At 41.6% G+C, this 23,623-nt stretch overlaps 1 long non-coding RNA gene across 1 annotated transcript; it reads right to left on the bottom strand.

The window, feature by feature from the left end:
• Positions 1-2,549: 2,549 nt before the first annotated feature.
• LOC115349203 lies at positions 2,550-13,481 on the bottom strand. Its single transcript, XR_003926028.1, has 4 exons — positions 13,417-13,481; positions 12,981-13,076; positions 4,620-4,720; positions 2,550-2,622 (listed from the first exon to the last, which is right to left on the bottom strand). It is a non-coding gene; the product is annotated as an uncharacterized LOC115349203 (long non-coding RNA).
• Positions 13,482-23,623: the final 10,142 nt, after the last annotated feature.

The following is a 23,623-nucleotide window of genomic DNA, read 5'->3' on the forward strand; positions in this document are numbered from 1 at the left end:
AATTTGAGATATTCTAGGTTATTCTAATTATGAGAAGAAAATGTTGGTGAGAGTCACATACTACTTCCATGTAACTCTGTCCTTTTTTTGTAAATACATAAAGATCTCGGGTTTTGACCACAAGACAAGTCAAACAACTAGAAGAATAGAAAAAGTTTATCCCATTGCCTTGTGAGACCTCGTTCAGCCAGAGCCCATTCCTTATGCTCACCCTTGGCCTCACGTAGGGATGCACTGTCTGCATTTCCTGCCACCTTTCTTCATTTCTGTAGTGCTTCTGTGGCTTTTCTTCCCACCCAGCTCTGGTGGTCTCTCAGTGCAATACTCAGAAGATACGCTTCTCTCATAGTTCAAGTCTCTGATCAGACCGGCCTTGCCTTTGCTGTGTGCAATGACACATGCCTGCACTTTGCTTTGAAGGTTGAGTATCTTCACAGAGGAGTTGAGTTGCTCCTTCCCAGCTAGCTCAACTGAAGGGCAGTGACTACAACCACCAGCTCTGACAACATTTCATTCATCCATTCTTAACTCTGTTTTCTATCAGAATTATTCCTGTAACTCCCTGCCATCATAAAAAAGCGAGCCTGAAAAGAAGAGGACTAAACCTAGAGTGGTTTAGAATTGTATACTAGGAATAATTAAACTTTTAGTGAGAGGCTTCTGTCATTTCTCTATTTTTACTTACTGTGAGGAGGACAGCATGTTCTCATCTCTGTGGAGTCACATAAATGACTTGATTAAAGTGCATGTTACAGAGCTGAATCTGGGCATTTGGAACTTGCTTGCTGTTTTCTTAAGGTACTTGTATGATAGATGAGGGAAAAAAAAAGTCCTGTGCTTAGTTCTTCTTGTTATGATGTAGATGTATTTTCCACACATTTGCAAATAGAGTAAAGAACAAGAGTTCTTCAGCTATTTAAAGTCTTTGAAAGAAGAAAGGCAGTTTAGATTACCAGCAGCCTACAATGTGCGTGGCACAAAAATGTCAGTTTTAATGGCAAAGTTCAGGATAAAACTGTGTCAGCTAATTTAATCATTTACCATGAAATACCAGTTATCTTAATCTTACATGCAGTCCTTAAGTCTGCTGCATATTTTTGTGTAATTGAATCCTGACCCTAAAAGGGAGGAAGCAAGGAATTTGCTTTTTAGTGAATAGTTAGGCTCTAAATGTTCCCGTTCATAAATTGTATTTGTAGCATTGTCAGATATTTTAATACTGAGCAGCTAATATTTCTGATGAGTCTATTTTTTCTCTGTTTCATATTTGTTTTCCATGCTGCAGAAATCATATTAGTATTCAGTTTCTATGGAACTTAACCGAGTTCTCTGGAAAAAGTGCAAATATTGTTCCCAGAACTTAAGGCAAATAAATTAGTATCTAACCCAGATGACACATTTTATTCATGTGGTTTGCTTTCCATCTAGATACCTGATGTATTACTTCAGCAGCAAATTCAACAAGGCCAAGATGTCTTCATTTTCCTTCAGAGCAAGAGCTGTAAAAGCAGTGTGATGGAAGTATTGGTCTTCTGTGGCCAGCCGGCGAGAACCCATCAACAGCTGTGATGAGCAGAGCAGACATGGGGAGACAGGAGGCAGCTGAAGCCAAAGAGGACCCACGCCTGGAGCTGTGTGTGTGATTGGAGCAGAGAGAGGCCAGGACCCAAGGAAATCCCAGCAGCAAGGGAAAAAAACAGATTGACTCTCAGTGACTCATTTAGCTCCTGGATTGGACAGATCTCTCCCCTGCTGGCAATTTGGCTGAGCATCAATGGACAGATACCAGGATGAATAGCTTAAAATAATTAGGGGTTGGGAATCTGCAAAACTGCTAGCCATCCAATTCTTCACTGTGCAATGCGAGGCACAAAAAAGAAATTACATTTAGGTTATTAAATATTAAGTCAGTGGATTTACCTCCATTTGGTCCAGAACAGGAAACTGGCTAAAATTCAACATTTATATCATTGTGTTGATGATCTGTTTATCACTGAACAAGTGAGTGCCTTTTGGCAGGTCAAGCTCTTTGACACATGGGGTGAATGTGTGCTTAATTTCTCCCAAACAGAAGAATTAATATAATAATAATTAACACAGATGAGAACAGAATTAAAATACAGTCAAGAGTTCAGTTTAATGCCAGGCATCTCACATTTTAGGTGTTCTGGGGCCAGATTTTTTCCTGTTGAAGGTAGTCAGGATTTTGCCATTGGCACTGATGGGAGCCGGAGCGGGCCTTGAATACAGCGAAACAGGATTTCCTGTACTTTCTATTTAATGCTCAAAACCAGAAGCAACAGGCTCATTTAGTATCAGTAAAGGTCAGTTAAAATTATAGAGACATCCTTTGGAGCAAATCCTCTGCCTCGTATTTGCATATTTATGAACTAGAGATTACGACAGGCTATTCCATTTATTAGAGCAGTGCCGCTATAGTTAATAGTCTGTCAGTATTTCCATTATAAACCCCGTTTTTCAGTGTTTTAATATCTCAGCCATTTAAAATCACATCAGGAAGCAAGTTGGTCTTACGTTGTCGGCCAGGTGCAATTTTTTGTTTTGGATTATTTTCAATAATGAAATACTGTTCATCATATATGTAAATGAGCCACAGCATTTCTGTTGGGGGGAAATTGCAAAGTGCATAAGTTCATTACAGCTTTGTTTTTCTTTAGAAAAGAAGGGAAAAGAGGGATTTGACCAATCGCATCAACTGGGGCTTCACATTTGAAGAACAGTTTCTCAAGCAACTTCTCACAGAAGAAACACTGGTTCTCAGTGTGAAATCAGGTTGCTGCATGCTTGCCAGTGGTGACCAGGGTATACAGGTGAGGATGGTTCCCCTGTCCCTCAGAAATTTCTTGTCTGCCAGATTCATGGGTGAAGCACACCAGGTAAGAAAGCAGTGAACATAAAAAAACAGCCTTTAGAAGTAACAGAAGCCCTGTTTACAAATGCAAAAAGTTGGCATCTTTTTAAGTATCTTTCAGATGCAGGGAAGTGCAGTACTGTACTGACTTTATTGCTGATATTTGGGGTAGAGAAAAGGGGTTGCTGAGGCTTTGGGGAGGGGGCAGTTGTGAAGCTACCTTGTATGTGTTCCTGAACTGAGCAATATTGTTTACTTCAGCAGTCTCACATCCTCCTCCTTCCAAACAGCCTCAGTTTGCTTTCATAGAGGTGTTGGTTTGCTAAAAAATAGCTGCCTGGCAGGGGCAAATGTTTAGATTAAAATGCCAATTTTTAACTTACGAGGGCAGCAAAAAGTTACTCTTCAGTAAAGAAGCTGGTCTTGCACTATAACCTCTTGCCCCCTAAATAGAGAAACAGTCCAATGAGAAACTCCTGGGCAGTGATTTGTTCTCAAGGCCTTGAAAAATCATTTGCCACCACAATAACTGAAAAGTTAAAAATCAAATTCATGAAGAGAAAAAAAATGAAGTCATGTGCAAAATGTTTGTTGCTCTTTACCGTTGCCCAACAAACACATAGTTGGGGGGTGGGAACAAACACAGTCCATGTTTTCCCTCTTTTCCATCATAAAGGTCTATGTGCACAACTGGGGACTCCAGGGAAACTAACGATGACAGGCCAGAAACACCGTTGGAACATCATATACGATCCACTTGGTGCATGGCAGCTAATAAAACTATGCCCTAGGCAAGACCTAGGGCTTGGCCTCTATGTCTTCTTCTGTGAATTTTGACTGAATTAAGATTAACAACAAGTTTAGAAGGTACGTTACATAAACAATTTTTTAAGTACTTGTAAGCCATGATTGCAACAAAAAGTCTGTAATCTGAAAGCCCCCAAATTCAAATGATGAGCCAGACTTTGCCATCTGGCCTCTTATCTCCATCATGAGAACCAAGAGCCCAGATGAAGACACTCCACTCAAGCTTGTGGAAAATCTGTTCCAAATCCAAGTGGCTCGGGCTCATCAGTAGCGCTTTCTTAAAACAACAGTATCTGGGATATTATTGTAGGTAATTGCTATCTTAAAGTGCATTTTCCAGATTCCTTCCAGAATTGCCATTGTAAAGAACAATCTTCCTTCCCCAGGCACATCACAGTACTTTTTCAGCCAAAAATTATCTCTGGTCATGATAAGTGATCATAACTCAGAAGTAGGCAGGCTACAGAAATTCTAACTGTGTTGAATACAAAATTACTTTACAGTTTTATAAAGCAGGTGTAACCCAAAGTAACAGTGGGGGAGGGAGGGTCTGCCAAATGTGTTTAGAATGTATGAAGTATGAAGTATTATGTGCTGTCTGCTGGAAGATAAGTCCATGCTCAGTAAGCTATCTGAACAGCATGGTTCACTACATGCATTTGTTATGTTTTGGTTTTAATTTGAAGTGACATAAAATCTTGCATAACTGATTTGAGTGCATCTCTGAATATTAAAAATACTAATTATTATGTAATTAGTCAACAGGATGTGTGTAATTGTGTAATACCAGCATTCCTGGGTGTGGTTAAGTACGTAGGTAGAATGCCAACACTCATCTAGACGTAGTATTATAAAATTACACAACAACATACACCCTGGGTGGGTACTCTAATTATATTTTACATTTAAACAATGGCTACATTAGCAAAATAGAACTTACTCTTTTTAAAAATGTCTTCCCACAGGCATGGATCATAGTAGATGATGGTGATAATATTGCCCAAATAGAGTATCTTCCATCTTGGACCAGGACCCAGGCTTCTTCATAAACATACAAATAGGAGACAGAAACCAGACATAAAGAGCCCTTCATCCACTCATGGCATGAAGCCACCCCAAAACGGACATGTGACAATTGCTGAATCATGCACCAGAATAATTGAATGCAGAAAGTGAACAGGAAGAACTTTCTATCTCATGAAGAATCACATGAGATTAACCAGAAATCTGACTAGAACTGTTTTATTTGTATGACTTAACAGACATCAGGACCATCTTTAAACCATGGTGGAAACAGAACCACACAGTGAATCAGATTTTTCTTTGAACTTACCCAGGAAGATCTAGGTTACAGCCATCAAATGTCTTGAGCATTTTTGTTAACCCTGATCTATGCTAAGACTTACTGCCAATGTGGTACAAAAGTCTTCTGCACTCCTGGGCAAAAGCTCCCTGCCTAGTCATCACTCATTCTTCCTATGGTATATCTGCAGTGACTGACAGGTTCACCAGGGCCAGCACTACAGAGATGGTAAGATCTGCAGTACAGACAGAAAAGGTGGATGGTTCTTTTACATGGCTCACCAGTGTTTTCTCTCTTTTGACATGGATTCAAGGCGAAAAATCCAGGAGAAGAATGGAAAGGTGAAAATTCCAACACACACAAAAAAAAACCCCAAAACCTAAGCTGTGACTCATTATAAATGTAAAATGTTGGAGCCTAAAGCTGGTTTTTTTTTCATGTGCCTGGGTGGAGAAGGGTGAGGTGCCCTCTGAGGATGATTGTATCTTTTACTTTTGAGTCTGAAGATCTTGGATGTGGTTTGGCAAGTTCATACAAATATTTGTGATAAAGTTGAACTGCCGTCTGGAAATGTTATGTACAGAGATGTAAGAAAGCTTAAGGAGAAAACTGCAGATGCTGGAAGAAGAATCAGCAGTGCACATGAATGAGGTTAAAAATTGCAGACAATTAGCTACTAGATGATTCCTACTAAATAAATCATCAAAGACTTGACTACTGCTTCCAGGTTTCCACAACAATATTAGCTCATTGGAGCAGCCAAAAAGATGTTAATTTGGCCAAAGTTTTAGGAATTTGCTATTCTTGTTTGAATTAACTAATCAACCAACAAGGCCGATGTACACTCTCTTGCCAAGGCTATAAAGCAGGGCCTTCATGCTTCTAGGGAAGATACTATATTTATTGCTCAGGATCAGGGGCCCCATGATATGGAAAATAAGCTTCTTTGTGTTAAATGAGAGCTACATGGGAAAGAAAAACAACCTGAGCTTGGCATGGAATCTCACATCTTATTCAGCACTCAATAAACACTTTGCTTGTCCAGTTTAATAGAGAAGTACAATTTCTTTTGCCGGTATGCCTCCACAGATCAGATCTAGCTCTGATCTCATTTAGAGCTTAATCCAAGACCCAGAGAAAAGGGAAAATATTACCATTTCCTCCAACAGGCGTCTGGTCAGTCTTGTACCATGGTTTTACCTAAATGTAAATTCAGTGCTGAGTTTCTCCCAAGAAAAAGAGAGGTAAGTGGTAAGAGACAGAAGTCTGTGCTCTCAACTTTCCACCCTCCTATTAGTTGCTGCTGATTGGACCAATCCTTTGGCTTGGCAAAAACTTCTTAATTCGTCTGGCCTTTCTGCAGGGTTGACTGGTACAAAAAGGTGCTGACCTTGACCTTCTTCATTGCTACATCTAGGCAGCTCACCACAGTTGTACTCTCTTTTACTGCTTGAGATTTACTTGTGTCACTGGCATGTTGTGATAGGCCTCTGAATGTCACTGCTGTGAAGGTTTTGTTCTTCCCAAAGACTCTCCAGAGGTTCAGTGAAGGCAAGTAGGGTTTGCTTTGGTTGAAAAGTAGGTTGTATGTGTCACTATAATAAAGGGAAATATGCAAATTGTTGGTTGAATTTAATAGGAAATTGGAATGTTTGACTTGTCACAAGGCCAGTTTATACTATGTGGACTTCTGACATTGCTCGTAGCAGGTGAACCTCACCCCATGTTGAGGGCCAGCTCAAGGCCTAGTTATCATGTACATGCAATTTAAACTATCTTCAGAATAAAACTGAAGTGGTGCATAAGCCTCACACTCTCTCTTTGTGCAAGAGTGTAAAAAAAGGAACCTGATTTGGAAGACACTAAGGAGAAATACTGAAGTTTTACACATCAAAAAGGCTAATTAGAAATGCTTTTCTTTTATAACAAATAAGCCAAGCATATTGACATTAATTATATTAAGTATTCAAGGTTTGGAATAATCTATTGAAGAGCACAGATGTATACCAAATCCTATGCAAATAAGTGTGTGCAACTATTTTTCAGGTAACACATTTATTTATAAAAATAAGCTGTGTATTCGGGTTTCTTTTTAATAGATAGAACATCATAAAAGGTCCCTCTCTCTCTCTTGCTCTTACTCAATGTAGTGAGATAGTTTTATCTGTTCAGCACAGCCTAACATGCATTTCAGGAGCTCAGAGCAGATTCTTCCTGTACCTGAGTTAGTAGTACTCTGTTAGCTTAGCTTTCCTGGAATTACATCACTGTAACTAGGAGAAAAATTTGTTCACTGGTGGCAAATTTCCTTTGGTTTCAGAAAAACTAATGGAATTCATAACTGCATTTGTATTTTTCAGTCTGTGTCCCTGAGCTTACTAGTGACGGAGATGTTTAAAGAAAATGCTGACTGAGATTTGCTATGTTGCCCATTAGTGTTATTGGTAGAGACTCATAATAACATTGGGAAGAAAACTTCATCTATCCCTTCTTTTACCCTGGCTGACTGCAAAGAAATCCTCTTACTTTTGATAGCTTTACTTCATGGTGGAAGAGTTCTTCTATGTCAGGGCCATGACAGGCAGGCTCAGCAGGCTGAATCACTCTGCCCCGAACGCTCCTATACCCCTGCCCCATTCCCTGTTCCTTCCATCTTAGGCACTCCCTCTATACAGGTGAAAGACACTTCACTTTCCAGGTCAAATTTCTCTGCTGAACCTGCCAAATACTTGTCTATGGATACCCCTTAAATTAGATGAGTTGTCTAGCTTACATAGGAGCTGCTCTGTGGTCATTGCAGATTGTCACCTGGCTGGGTGGTGTTGGGACTGGCAAGCTTCCTGGAGCCTGCTCCACAATCTCCAAACCATCCTACAAATGCCAGGGCTTAGCACTTTTGGTCTGACAAACACCCATCTGCAAGGGCAAATGTACGTAGTGAATAGTTTTTCTCTCTCATCACCAGTAGAGAATGTTGATGTTGCCAGTGCTGGTTCAGGTTCCTCGAATTCTCCCAATTTACCTAACAATTCTTTTAACATTTTGCAGGTGTTTCCAGAGCTAGTCTGTCTGCACAAGTTCCAGAAAGCTCATGGTAAAGCATCTGCTTTCACCTCTCAGATTCAAGCCCATTAAAGGATTTGACGAAAACTATTCAGTGCTGTGGGCAATGAAGAACAAATAGGATCCATTTAGATGAGTTGCAGGTATCATCTCAGACCTCTAAAAAGTAGGAAAAAAATTATTTGTACTCTAAAATGATAACAGCAATCCCTGTATATTCTCAAGAATTGTCAACAACTGGCCTCCAGTCTAGCTTGAAGATTTTGGTAACCCCACCAGCTACCAGCAGGTCTGGACAAGATTGCCTAAGCCACAGATTGCTGCACTTCTGAACATCCACTACTGGTAATTAACAGACATAAAATATTGGAATAGTTGGATTTTTGTTCAACCTAGTGTGCTTGGTCCTAGGATTTTATGTATACATCATTTTTAGTAAGGGTAGAAAGGAGACAGCTTCTATCCTAATTGTACTGTCATATGGAAAAGCAGCTATTTATATTGACCCTGGTCACCCAAAGGCACCCTTTTACAAAGAGGCACCTCTGAGACATGGATCCATTGAGTTGGCTGACACGACGACAGAAGCAGCACTTGTAGCAGAAGCCAGCTTGGAGTGTCATAGGTTTTAGAGTTGCAGGGGTGGGAGCAACAGACTATCAGTTGGTTGTGAAGTCAGAATGAAAGCTTTTATATATAATTTCAGCTGTTGGACAGGCAGATGGTTCTGTTAGTAACTCTTCCTTACATATAGATCAGCCTTCTAAACACCTTTTTGCATCTGCTTTGGATAAAAGTGTATAAAAAAACCCAAACCCCAGAGCTTTCGCCTTCAGTGTGCAGTCAGTAGATCAGAAGGAAAAGGAGCTGTTACACCTGTGAAATTAAATTTGACTCAAATATAATTTAGGGTGATAATAAGGTGAAAGTTCAGAATCTTTCTGACCTAGTGTGATACCCGTACAAAGCATATTGAGCTGCTGTCTAACTTTTTTGTTCTTGCTTGAAACCTAAAATTTGGTTTCAAATAAAAATCGATTCCTACCAGGTTCATATAATACAAGTACTTTATTGAATTCTGACTGAAACAGTGTTGCTCAGAGACTGGGGGCCAAGTCCTGGCTTTGTGGCATGGGGCCAGGAGCATTTTGCAGGATGTGACAGTTTCCAGGCCACAGGCAACTCTGACTTTAGGGGAAGGTGAAGGAGGTGGGTACCTACCCTAGAGAGATGTTACAGGCAGCAAAAAAGCAAAGTCACAAATGGAAACTATGTATTCCTTTCTAGCACTAAGGGTTTTCTGCTGAAATTTTCAAAATATGTTGGGGATGAGCGGCAAATTTTTCAGCCATTTCGAGGGAACCAGAATAGGGGTTGTCACCTTTGCAAGGAGAAACTGAGGTACCAGGGAAGATGACAGCCAGGTGGGAGAAGAAGAGATACAGGGGCAAGGGGAGAGAGGAAGGCAGGCTGGCTCATGCAGGTGGCCTGGCTGGCAGCAAGGTATGCAGGGAAAGGGGGGACTGCTAGTAGGTGAAGAGACTGGTTAGGATGTATCTGGAGGCCATAAAATTGGTGCTGAGGGGTGAGGTGCTGGAGTCTCCTGTCTGGAAAGAATAAGGCAGAGGAGAGCAGTAAAGCTCCTGAGGTGGCATTGGTGGGCACAGAGAGGAGCAGGGCCCCCTCTGCACCCACCCCACCCTGGGATGAGGTGGCCTGGCCACGGCTCCAGGACTGAGGCGGGGCATTGCCTCTGGGTTCATGGCATTATTTTAAAAAAATGAGAGGAGCCTAAATCTCTTACTGTTTAACTGGGGAAACAGGAGCTTAACAGTCAAGAAAAAGTCCTTCTACCTCCCCCCAAAGTCAGCTAAGCTCCAGTCAAAGGTTTTACCTGAGGCTTTCCTAGAGGCCACCTCTGCCCCATGGGTGACATCCCTGTCTCTGCTTGAGCGTGACAGGGCAGTGAGAGTGCCAAGCACCTCAGAATGATGGGGGGGTATCAGGGAGGGAGGTTTGTACCAGTTAATTAGCAGCACTTTGGTGGTTTCTGCAGCCCACAGTAACCTCCACAAGACCTGCAGTGGAGGAGAGGTATTTGGGGATTGTGGTGGAGGCTGGAAGCTGATTTATTTGAGCTCTTCTTTCTCTGAGCATCAAGTGCATTGCTCCTCTAGCTCCCTTTAGAGACCACGTCATCGACTGTCCTAGCTGGACAGCCCAGTGTCAAAAGGAAGGGAGACTTGCTCATCACTGTCATATAAATCAGGCCCCAAATCTAAGCCCTGTAAAATGTGAGAAAATGAGAGATTCGATTATCCATATGGATCACTCTGGATTTATTCCAGATTGCTTCATTAATAGCAATCAAAGACATCACTTTAATGGATTTTTTATCCTCAAAATTATGATCATGAGGAATTTGTTCTGGCTATTGATTTTGAAAAGGCTTTTGATTCTCTTCAATAGCCTTAACTTATTTCAGATTTAGGTAACAGTAGGATTTGGTCTTAAATATGTTAGATAGGTCAATCTCCTTTATTCAAATCCACAGTTATGTTAAAACTAATGACCATAGTTTGAAGATGATTTATATACAGAGGCTTAGACAGGAGAGTCCTTTTTCTCTGATACTTTTGCTGTTACAGAGGAGCCTTTGTTTTGGGGCAAATCAGTGTTTTTAAGGGAAAAGTCAGTGATGTTTTCCATTCTGCCCTTAGTTGGAGAATATGTTATTTTTTTTAATGAAGATTTTTAGATATTATGCTGGAAGTCACTGAATGTTCATGTTTCTTCTTTGTTAATTGGGGTAAAACTCTTAAAGCCATTAGGCGATTTAAATGCAGCTCTATTTGAGCAATATCCTTTATTGGATCCCCCATTATCCTTTAAACATCTTGGTGTGCAAGGGGATAAAATTAGAAAGAATTTGTTTGCTTTAAATTGCCAGCCTCTGCTTGATAAAACTATTAGCTATTTAGCTAATTGGACTGCTCTTCCATTATCATTAATTGGCAGAATTGATACAATTAAAATGGGGGCTTTATCTAAAGTGTTTGTGTTTTTTCTGAGGTATTCCCATCAAGTTCCCTAACATGTTCAGGGAGCCTTACATTCTGCAATTAGTTTTGTTTTCAGGGTTAGAGGTAAATTTAAGATTAATTTTGAAACTCTGCAGCTTCTCATAGAGTCAGCTGGACTGGCTCCTGCTAATTTTATTGTTGTTTTTGGCTGCCCTGGTACAACATGTTGTTTCATGATTTAGACAATCCCCAGCATTATATGGCTGTGGAGTGCATGGGGCAGTGCAACAACAGGCTGAGCAAAATCAGGCCCTCAGAGCTCACCCCCTACTTTGCAGAAGGTCACAGCAAGGCTTGCTCCCAGGGCAGTGTCCTGCAAGGTGCTAAACACCCATTATTCCCTGACCCACCAAAGCATTTTAACACAGCCATAACTTTTAAGCACACATACAGGCCCAGTGATGCCAATTAGCTTACTCATACGAGTAAAGTTAAACAAAGGCTGTGCTTAGTTGGGGCCACAGTAATCATCACCTTGTCAGTTTGAGACTCCCACATGAATCCGTTGCAAAATAGCACATGTTCTTCCGCTTACACCTTGGCTGTGCTCTCAGCTGATGCTGCCCTCCAAATGAGCAGGGGGAAGGCACTGGGTTTTGAGGAGAGGCTCTGCCAATCCTTGTCTTCCCCTGTGGTCAAAGCAACAAGAAACTGCACCCTCTGTTCCTGCCATCCCTGGTGGACATGCCGTCTTTTTTAGGCTGCTAGTACAAATTGTGCTTCTCTCTCCTAACACTGGGATTCACGTCAGCCATTAGCCTCAAATAAATGAATGGGCCACAAGAAAATTAAAACCAAATCATGCCTCTATCAAAGGGAGGTCTTATTGACAAGTAGGGCCTCTATTGCCAGAATTAGTCATTTGGGTCTGCCTTTTGCATCAGAGGCTAAGAAAACCAGAGGATGATTAATTGGGCAGGACCAAGAGGATGTCACCCCTCCCATACAGCTGGCCAGTGTGGGCAGTTTCTAAATCACACCATAGGGCAGTGGCTACATCACTGAATACTACCACTACCTCGGCTTCAGCTCTATCACAATTTTATGTAGTGCTGGGGTAGCCACATTTGTTCGTCACCACCCAAACATGCTTTTATACTGGGACTTGCAAGCCATGTAGAGCTGGGTCTATTGCCATTTAAAGCTGCTTAAAATAACTTGTATCTAAAATATAAAACTGTTTATGCAAAATAAATTTTAAAAATGTTTTATCTACAAAATATATGCAAATATAATTATATATATTTTTAGTTTAAAAAAAATCAGGTCCATTTTCATAGGTGTGACCCAGTATGTATTTAACAGGTATGAACACTGGAGCAACCCTGATACAATACTGCCCTGCTTAATTCGAGTCATTGTACTTTTTAGACTATACCAAAGTCATCTCATGAAACACATCATGCTTCATGGGTTAATCCTGATTTAGCTGTGATGCTTTGCTTTTGGGTATTATCTAAATTGTTTTGCCCATCTCTTCTTCATCTTGTCTATCTCGAATATCATTCTACATGGGTTTCACTCATACATTTATTTGTATTTAAATTATGCATCTCTTTAAGGAGATAGACCCATCAAGTGATACAATACCCCGTGGCACAAAGAATGAGGCATGTTTACTTTTGCATAAAAAGCCATGAAGATGGAGCACACAGTTTATAGGATACTAATGAATTATTTGGATGTTTGACCTTAAATCAGACTCAATCCAGCTAAGCTTTCTAGCCAATGGAATTGAAGTGTAACGGATAATAGCCCAAGAGCCCACCATACTGTAGGTCTAGCTTGCACAGCTTGTCCCTTATTGACAACCTCGGCCGAGCAACTTTGCACTGAGTAGCTGATGAAGTACCTCATCGCAGAGTCACAGGGCTGCCTTCTCGCCGCCTCGGGGACAGAGCGTAGCATGGACTAAGGTTGAACTGTTGCTCCAGGTCCTGGGACACTCCTTCTAGGGAGAAAGAGAGCACATGAGTCTCTGGAACTAACAACCTGGCATGTGTCATGAGCACTAAATTCACTGTAACAAAAGTCACCTTGGGCTGAGGGGCTTGTTGCGGCTCCCTCAGGATGAATGTGCACTCCCACGAGTTCCGGTAGAAACCCCACACTCCCACTGACTTCCCTGTGGCACAGGGAAAGAGGAGGGGGGAGCAGAAACAAAACCCCTTAGAATAAGAGACTAAAAGACAACTACCTCAGAGTACTAAATGCACTGATCCTGTGCTGATTTATATTTCTCGATTAATTGCAGTAAATAAGGAGCATCACACTGGTATAAAACTCACGTGAAGGAGATGAGAATCAAGCCCAGTGGGAACAGAAGAGCTGCAATGCAGGAGCCAGTCCTCCTAGTGCAACATTGAAGGTATATTAGAGTCAAAACCTCCTTAATGCAGGCAGTGCTGTTTATTTGCTTCCATCAGCTGTGAATTTGGCTTACTGTCACCAGTACAAGAAGAGTCCAGAACAAGGGACATTCCTGGGCTGAAACATTACTGTGGCATAGCAACGCCTTTTCCTCATTTGAAAGTAGAGATATAACTCTGTATATCATTAACTAAGACAATAATAAATTAATACAATAGCCAAGTAATAGTGCTGTAATGCTTTCATGTATGAATTGGAATGTGAATACTGAGCTTTTCATTTCATGGTTGAAAAATACATGAGTTGACCCAAATATTAATTTCTGCATTTCAATCATTTACATATCATGGGTCAATAATCATTTCTTGCACAAATGACTTTTCAAATGAGAAGCAGTATATTGTAATGGTCTATCATATTTACAAACATCTCATTGTTTTCCCAACTTAGCACTCAGTATTTAAAATATACTGGACCAGATATTGTTTGCCAAATACAACACAAAAATATCTCATGTAAAATGCAGAGACTATTTTCTTTTACTATTATCCATAATTTATAATGTTCATAAACCATGGAGTGGCACGCCCCTGCCCCTGGCAGGCCCAGGCCCCCACTTTGGAACAGGCATGGTTTTCCAGCAATGGTTCAGGAGACCTGACACCTCTCTCTGCTCTTTCCTGACCTCAAAAATCTCACCCCTTTGAGGAGCAATCCCTCTGAAGATCCAGCACTGTCAGAAGGGCTAATGGTGGGGTTTTTGAGAAGTTTAATACATCCCAAGATTTCTTTGCAGCATGCAATGACATCCAACAAAATGCCTTCAATTACTTCACAAAGCTATAATAATATAAATAAGCTTGCTTTTTACTTACCGGTGTTGAACTTAGTTTATCATTTCAGGCTATTCATTGTTTCCTCATATTCTTCCACCCCTTTATTAACCAACATATCCCAACAGAAACCTTGTGTCGTGGAGTAAATAGTGTTCAAGTCCTGAATTAATCAGGGACTCACGCAACTTACATAAGCTGCCCAGCAAGATGAATTTACACATCTGCCTTTTCCCCTAATTATAATTCCAGAGGTTGAATGTCAACAGCATATGGGTATATCCTCATAGAGGCATGCAAACACACACATACAGGCGCACACACTGTACATTAATCTCTCTTGGCTTATCTGTTGCTGTCTTTAATTTGTATACTTCAAAATTGAGTGGTGAGGTCATTTATTAAACTGTTTCTGTGAGTTTTATGTAGTGATAAGAAAGCAGTAACATGCAATTTGTTTTATAGAACTCACTTTTGTAAGTATGATCTAATATTTCCTTTCTTTAACTGAACAGCGAGGAAGAAGATCTTTCAGAGCTAACTAAGAGTTAACTGGCTACATTTCAACTGTCACCATTGTCTTACATCTACATAGAGAGCAGGAGAGAGCCAGAGAGGTATAAGTACAGCAGGCCACTGGGAAAAAACATTTATAAGTAGAAATTTCTCCTCAGAAGCCTCAGAGCAAATCTTTCCAGTTTGTCTTGATTTTTTCTTTCCCTATTTTTTAAACACAACGTGTGGTGGAAAAGATTGTTATTATCCAAAGGACCTTACTTGCTGGCTCACTGCATCTCTGTTTATGAAATGCCATAACAAAAGTGAGCTCACGCTTGTGTGCTTCCAATGCGTGATGTTCCTGTGTGCCAGATGGGCACTTTCATGACTGTATGAGCGTGGATTATTTCATTTCCTACATCTGGGACTCCAAATGGCTGCACAGAATGCCACAGGAGAGAGGCACAGATCTTCAGCTGGGGAAACCTACCTTCACAGGGGAACCAGCTACATCAGAGGGGATGAGGCAGAGAAGCCCCAAGTGATATCTGAAAGTTCATATAAACCAGGGCCATAAGGGAAACCTTTAGAACCAGGAACAAGACAAAAATAAACAATAACTAATGCTGGATGTCAGCTGCAGAGGGGGGGGGGAGGGAAAATAAACCATAAGCAGTTTCTTGTCTGGCCACAGAAGATGTGTTTGGAATGCTGTTTTGTATTTCAGCTCAGAAACTCTACTGTGACCTTCAGATATCGCTGGGTATTACAAGTTCTACAGATAACCAGAGAGAAATATGCCAAGGAGAGCTGGCATATACCATGCCATCCTAGTTAATGTTGACTGCATATTGCTCACAGCCCATTCCAGAACTGTGACCAGGCAGCCTTGTAAAAACACTGCAGAATCCTACAGTAACAGTCAGGAATGCTACAGTTTGTCATAAAGCTATTGCAGGATTTGGGGTAATTACTTGTTTGTTTGTAGGATAAAAGGGTGCTTTCCTTTTTTTTTTTTAAGCCCAAAACAATGAGAGCAGATCCTCAGTATAGTGAGGACCTGGCTCACTACACTTCTGCAGTATATGTTGCATTTCAGAGCCAGCAAACAGGAGGAGATGGTAAGAAGAGATGGAATAGCCTGGTCCTGTATGTTTGATTGAATTAGCTGTAGCAGAAAAAAATATAGTTAAGCCAGTGGCTTCCTTAAGATGAAAGAGAGCAAGCCCCCAAAAGAGAACAAATGGGAAAAGTAATGAACAAAAGAAAGTAAGAGCTTGTGACACAAAGTAAGAAAAATAAACAGCAGTTGACTTAACTATTTTGCATAAGATATTTACAAACCACAGCATATTACTGTTTGCTTTATGCATTTTCACATCCTGCTCAGTTTAAAGCAGTAATTTTCTGCAAGGACAACAGAGGGAAAAAAAATGCTTTACACTGCTTATATTAATTACATTTTTTCATTACCCGTCATGTTTTCTACAGGCTTGTGTATTATTACTGTAAAATGTAATGAAACAGAAAAAGAAAAAAGAATGGACTTCTGGGAAATTTTCCAATTCTTGAAATGCAATGTTAATTGAGTGCTATTTTTAGGTCATCACAGATAGAGCTGAACCCATTGCCATCAGTGCACAGAATGGGGACAGCCCAGGTGCAACACAAACTGGGTGAGGGTATCAGTTTCTACTGATGGAGAAAAAGGGAGAGAAACTAAGTCACCAGAGAGGTGGTTCTTGTCAGGTTTGGGGCATTTTCTATTTCTCAATGTAAAGTTCTCAAAGCAGAAATGAAAGGGAAGGGTGCAGAGCTGGCATGGGTCCAGGACCCACCATGGCCGTGGACACTCCTGAAGGAGACCCAGTGACTCCTATGACAGGAGGGGAGAGCAAATGAAAGGGAGAAGCTCTCTCTGGTTTGGTGGCTGACTTCCAGCTCTGGGAGGGAGGGCACTCTGAAAGACAACATAAAATAAAGTTCCCCAAAAGGTATCAGAAACGTGATCCCTTTAATTTATAGATCTCCTAAAAGGCTGCCAAAAATCAATTATTTTAATTTGTATATAGTGCAGCCATGGACTGATTCAAGTTCTTTTGAAGTATTTTTAAACAGCCATTGCACAAAGCCATCCTCTTTCCTATATGCAAAAAAAAAAATGAATTGAAAACCACAATTTCTCACAGTCGCTTTGATCGCGAGAAGAGACACACAGGACTCTGCAAGCAAATCTGAGGCCCCCCGCTAAATCCTTTAACTGGGTACCTTTACTGTTAGTCCCAAGAATCAGTGCAGCTCTACTGCTCCTGTATTACTTGCCTTCTCTCCCAAAGAATGCAGGGAAGGTGTTTGAGCCCATAACAGCTTGTGAAGACCAGAGGAAATAGTTATTGGTACTAGTGGGTGGGTGGAGGTTCCCTTTGAAACAGAAGTGGAAAATCTTTGGTGTGCACTTATCAAGGCCAAAATGAAAGAGGAGGGAGCATCCTGCATGGGGGAAGCCAATATTATCTCCACAAAGCTGTTCATTTTCTGTATTGCACAGTGCTACTATAAAAGCAAGAGTCTAATACAAACATTTTAGCAGCCATTCTAAATCACCATGTAACATGTTTTGGAACAACTGAGATTAACCCAAACAGTTTTCTACCCACTTTGGCCCCATGCAAGTAACAATCTCAAAAAGCAGTCACGACCAGATGGTAGAATTACCAAGACGGCACATCCAGTTCTTCTGTTTGTTCCGGTGCTACTGGAGAATTGGTAGCCCATCTGTAGGTATAAGGGAGACCTCTCCACCCATATTGGCCCAGGTCATCAAAGGCATTTTGGGCAGGATCCTAAACAAAGACATTTAAGCACTCAAATTCCTGAGATGATCTGGTCCCTTTTACCTTGGAACAAATAGCTTGCATTCTGGCCTTTTCTTTATTCACTACAAGTTTCTTTGCTTTTCTGTGGTTCTGTTAGTCACTTGAGGGTCCAGGCTTATCCTTTTTCCAATCTCAGTTTAAGAATCCCGAATATGCCCAAGGGCCCCATGAAATAGCAGGCATCAGTGCTCCCCTGGGCAAGGCAGCGTGGCTCTCCTTGACCTATGCAGTAGCATGGACCTCAGCTATCCATCATGAACTTGTCTTCACTTCTTGACTATCTTCAGATCTCTGCCCTCCCCTTAAGTCACATAAGCTGTGTATGCACCTCAGTGCATTCCAGATGTGTCTCCCCACCCATTCCCCTGCAGATTTGACACTGGTATAGAAGTGTTACGGATTTGCCTGGCAAGGCTTAGATGGATAAAAAAACAAAGCAAAGCAAAACACAAACTGAAGAGTTAGTTTGCTCTCCAAACATCTCTAGTGCTAAGATAGAAGTGATAAATCATAAATATAAGCCAACATGATTTTCTCTTATCTGACACATTGAATTAAGACTGTTGCGCTCAAACACTTACAGCAAAATTGACAAACACTTCCTTTTAGGAATGCTGCATCAAAGCTATTAACTTTTATAGTCAGAGACCATTTAAAGCCAAAGCAAGGCATGTGCATTAGCACACTCTGCCACGCACCTGCACACAAGGCATATGAACTGTGATACTCTATTTGCAAATCAAGAAAGAAATCCTGCTCCTTCTGACTATGCTTGTCCTGCCTCCAGCAGTGGTGCCAGCATTTGGACTTCAGTTAGCCCAGCCAAGTGGCCCCAGCTTGTTGCAGCCTCACCATGGGCCTTAGCTCATTATTGGCTTGTCGGCACTTCATCAAGACCAATCTCTAGCCTGACAGCTAACCCCATACTTTTGTATCTCACCACGACACACTCCTTTTTGTATTGAGATTAGAGTTATTCCCCTTTGCTAGGAATATTGATCTGGATCCACAGCCCTCCAATCGAGAGTCACAACATTTTTCCACCAAGGACCCAGTTTTGTTCTTTCACATGGATTCAGTTTTCCTCAGCGCCCCAAGTTGTTCTTGTAGGCAGCAGTCTAGAAATAGCAGGGGTCCTTTGCAGACCAGAGCAGTTAAATTTTTTGTAGTGGGATGATAGGAGCAAGTGGTGGAGGCTATGCAAGAAGCAAAGGGAGCCATGAAACCATAAAGTCTCCTGGAGCATGGACAGTCTGACCCAAGCCAGCTGGATCCCACTACATCACCCCTAAGGGAATGCCCCCCATGTGAGCCAGCCCCTTCAATGCTCAAGCTACTGAGGAAAGGGCAGTAAATTAGTTTATTCCAAATCAAACCCACTGCGTAAATCAGGAAGTCAGTATTCAAATGGCAATTCAGACTTAAGATAATGTCCTAAGATATATGTAGCCACTGATTTCCATGGGAATTTTGCCATGGCTTTCACCAGGACTAGGATTTAATCTCTGGGAGTTTTCATTTTTCCACTTGATTAGCTGGCACCTGTCCTCTATTGAAAGATGGTCACAGTGCACCTGAAGAATTGCAGTAATAAGCCAGTCAAGGAGGCTTTGCAGGATGGACCCATGGAGACTGCAGTCATTTGACTGGATCAATAGGTGGGATTTCATCAAAGAGAGGGGATTCAAATGTCACACTGAAAATTTCACTTCAATGTGTTCATTTTCTGTTTCAGCTGTTGGGAATGGCCTGTAGATTTAAAACTCTGACTCAGAGCAGGAGACATGAGGATCCATTAATTCTTATGAAAAAAAAATGCCATTCCAGGCCATAGCCCTAACATAAATGAATATGGCATGTTCGGGAGTGGACCATCACTTCCATGATGAAATCAATGGATATAATCTAAGCTTTGGTCAGATGAGGCCTCAAGCTTGCAGACCATGCACCAAATGTTTATTAGTGTTTAGAAGATTAGATAGGTACTGACTGCAGCCCAGTGCTTTCAAAGAGTTTAGTTGTCTTGATCTGAGGAAGTAACAGGCAACTGTGCTTAACAATGTTTCAAGCTCTGGGATTTTCAAAAGCCCGTGTGTTCCCAACTCCCAATGGCAACAAGGAGCCTGGAAGCTTTAAAAACATGAAGTAGGCAGTGATCCATATCCAGAGGTGCTCAGATATCTGTGAAAATCTGCCTCTAACTTATCCAGCAGCCCCATCCTTCCAGGTCGCATTTGGAACCACGAGCACTTTACACAGCACTATGCAGACTCTGCTCCTTTGCATAGCTGTGGGCAAAAAAGGAAGGAAAACGTATTATGGACCTCAACTGACAGGAAAATGCCATAAGCAATGGTGGTGTGCTAGCCAGAATGTTTGAAGTTGCCATTGTATACATCAGATGCAGAACCCAATCAAGCTGGGGTAATTACATTTTCTGATTTAAAGGTTTTGCAGATGCGAAGCTTCCCACCCTGCTTCCCAGCCTCCGTGTGTCCCCTGTCGAGGATCTGCAGTGTGGCAGGTGAAGAAGCCCTACTAGGCAACATGGCCTGCATGCATGGGCTCACAGGCTTTGACTGCTATAGTGTTGGCACCCAACTCACATTACACCCAGGAGGATCCAGATGCCGAACTGGGTGTCCATGCTCACACATGAGCCTTTGAAACAGAAAATGTAAGTGGGCCAGCTCCTGAATACTTTTGTAGACGTGCCAGCATGTGACCTGTGTGGTCCCCTTGCAGTCCTACCCAGGCTAGATTTGAGAGGAGGCAGTGTTCTCACCCAAGAGGATGGACATTTGTGATCTAACCGATTAACTCCGTATTATCCAGGAGGGTGCTTACAGCCAGACAGTGAAATGCTTCTAAAGAACAAATCCCAGAATGACCTGTGCTGCACACACATGGTGCTGCCTCTGACCCTGCACTCCTGCCAGCCCGGGGAGAAGAGTGGGCTTTGGAGTCATCAGCTCTGGGCAACAGGGATTTTGAAGTAATACTAGAAGAAGGTGGCTGATTCTGCAGTCTGTTTTACTGGTTGTATGTCAGTGAAACACTGTTGAAGTCAGTGGAGTTACACTGCCAGAAAACCCAAAACAACAGAGCAGGTATCCAGCTTGATATATTTAACGTCGATAAAGTTAATAATGTCAACAGAGTCCAGAGCAGCAGGCAGGACTGACCCCTGGCCTCTCTGATTTGCCTCAGTAGATCATACCCTAACCCTATTCTTTTCCTCAAGTTTTTTACCTTGTAATCTTCCTGGGTGTCATCAGAATATAGTTCACCTCCCAGGTAACTCCTCAAACCCAATCATATCCCTGGTTAAATATTGGGATTGGGATAAAGAATAGCATGCTAAAAGGTATCCTTTGAAATGGGGCACTGTGCATAAAAAGGCCTGCTGGGTTCCTGTCAGAAGGGTTAGCTGAAGACTGAGGGACTGGAAACACTGACTGCAGCCAATTTCTTTTTTTCTATTTATTAATCCACTTTGTCCAAACAATATGAACATTTGGTGCATTTAGCTCTAAATATGTCAAATTCTCCTTTAGGAAAGAACTTCTAAAACCTAAAATCATCTCTTAAGATCAAATTCATTGCCTGAGCTCGAAATTATTCTTCTCTACACAAATAAACACACACACACACTCACGTACTTTGTCTGCACTGCACAACTGTCCTGGGATAGCACTGTGCTGTCTGTGGAGCCCTGCTAAAGAGCCTGGCTTTCTCATACTGAAAGAGTGCTGCAAATATTAACACATTGTTGACAGAGGGTTGGGGGGCAAGAATGATTATCCCAGTATGTAACAAATCTAAAAATAAATTGGCTTCATTTTCACCTATTGCAGACCAATGGGGGTAAAACAACTTTAATTAGTGTAACAGGACAATAGGAATGAAATTGGCTTGGTCACAAGATTTTTGCAGGATGACACTGATGGTATTACTATCCAACTTCAAAGATTTGGAAAGATGTGGCTGCTAACACTGGAGAATAGAAACCTGTTTTTCATCAACTAGGCTGGCCTGACAAATTAAGTCTGTGGAGTCATTAGATTAAGATAAGAGCTTATCTCCTAGACTGACATTTATTCAGAGGTTTTTGTGCTGCTCAGCTAGTAATTAGTGCAGTTGAATTTTTAACACTGCTTTGTCCAGTCATTTGACAAATTTGAAATATATACAGTTTTGATTAAAGAAATAACTAAAGTCCAAGCATACAAAATTATTAACTTGGAAAGGTTTTAATTTCTGGAAGAGTTGAGATGATGCTAAAAATCTTCAAGCAGGTCAGAAGTGCTTCTGCTGTTGACTCATTTCCATACGCAGATTGAGAGGCTCCTTAAACTAAATTTTTAGGCACTAAGCAGCAGATATCTGTAGCAAATCTGTAATTTCTTTCATGCCCATCCATTTTGTAATTCTGCTGCTTTATAGGGGCAGGAATACGGTGAAGGCTGCACTCCTGCTCATTAACGCTTGTCTGCCTTCTTCGGCACTCAGGTTGGGATTTCGGGGCGGCAGAGTTTCAAAAGGATTATTCTCTCATATGGCTGATTTCATGGGATAAGGTTTATTTTTCCTGTCCTAATTTTCTTGTAATAACAGATGGATTGTTCCACAGTAAACCAATGCATTACTTTTGGACATGTTTTAACGTTGCTTTAGACTAACAAATCTCACTTTTTTTTAAACAGCTCATTTTGAGTAACTGAAGATCAGAATTGGATTAATAATTAGTGATTAAATGGATGAGTGTTTGTTTGTGAACTTTGACAGGTTTGTTACAGCTACATCCTGTTATTGCTGTTGCAGCGTTTGTTTTGTCCGAAGTGCAGTCATCTCAGCATCTATGGTTGTTACCTCTAGAAATACCCAGGCAAGGGAAGTTCATCATAGTAAATTATGGTTCATCCAACTACTTTATTCCTATGATTACTGGCTTTCATAAAAAAAAAAAAACAAAAAAAAAAAACAGCATGGACTGTGGAAAGACCCAGATGATGTCAGACTGCCTGTTTGGAAAATAGACTGTCCTTTACATTTTACACCTTACTGCCAAGACCCTGAAGTCCATGGACTCACAGGCCCAGAGCAGTTGGTTGCAGAGGGTGGCTGGTGTTGCCATTCGCCTGCACTCCTGAACCTGAAGCAGCAGTGGTGGAGCGGGTCATGGGCTCTCAGCCCAACTGGGACCAGGATCTACATGCTGGCTTTTCATGTCTACTTCCATGGGTTTGGGTTTTCCTGGCATTTATATGACCACAAAGCATGAGAGGTGTTAAGCACCTCGCAAGCACAACAGCTCTTCCGTGGTGCCATGGATGGGAAGGGAGGCACGAGGCAGGAAGTGATTTGAGAGCTTTGCATAGCCAGGAGTGAAACCCCACTGCCCTCCATTTTCTGAGCCAGACCCCCAACCTAGACCTGCCCTGACTCCTGTCTCGAGGCAGATGCTTTCAGTTCTCTGTGATGGTAAGACCCCCTGATATTTCCCACTGCAAGTGTGAAACCCTATATAGTAAATTTAAGCTCCAAGACAATCACTGCCACTGGGCACCCCACCATCCCTGGTCTGCAGGTGAGACCTCAGCTTATGGTCAAGAGCACCTAGATGTGGAGATGGAGACAATATATGTTGCAATGCTCATAAAATGGCCTGGAAAGAAATTTGAGTCAAGCTGAACCAAATACCACATAACTCTCAATGTATAACTCACTTCCTGGCTGGGATGGCCCAGCAGAGAGAAGTGAAACCCGTTCCTGGACCTTGGGTAAGTGTGAGGGGAAGACCCAATTTCTGATGTCTCTAGGGAGGAGCATGGCCTGAACAGAGGGAGGGGGGAGGATTTAAATTCAAGCTCCCCAGGATTTGTGGCAGCAGCATCCCTATTTTCCTGGGTTTGTTT

This window comes from Aquila chrysaetos, chromosome 12 (genome assembly GCF_900496995.4).
Source record: "Aquila chrysaetos chrysaetos chromosome 12, bAquChr1.4, whole genome shotgun sequence".
NCBI classification, from domain to species: Eukaryota; Metazoa; Chordata; class Aves; order Accipitriformes; family Accipitridae; genus Aquila; species Aquila chrysaetos.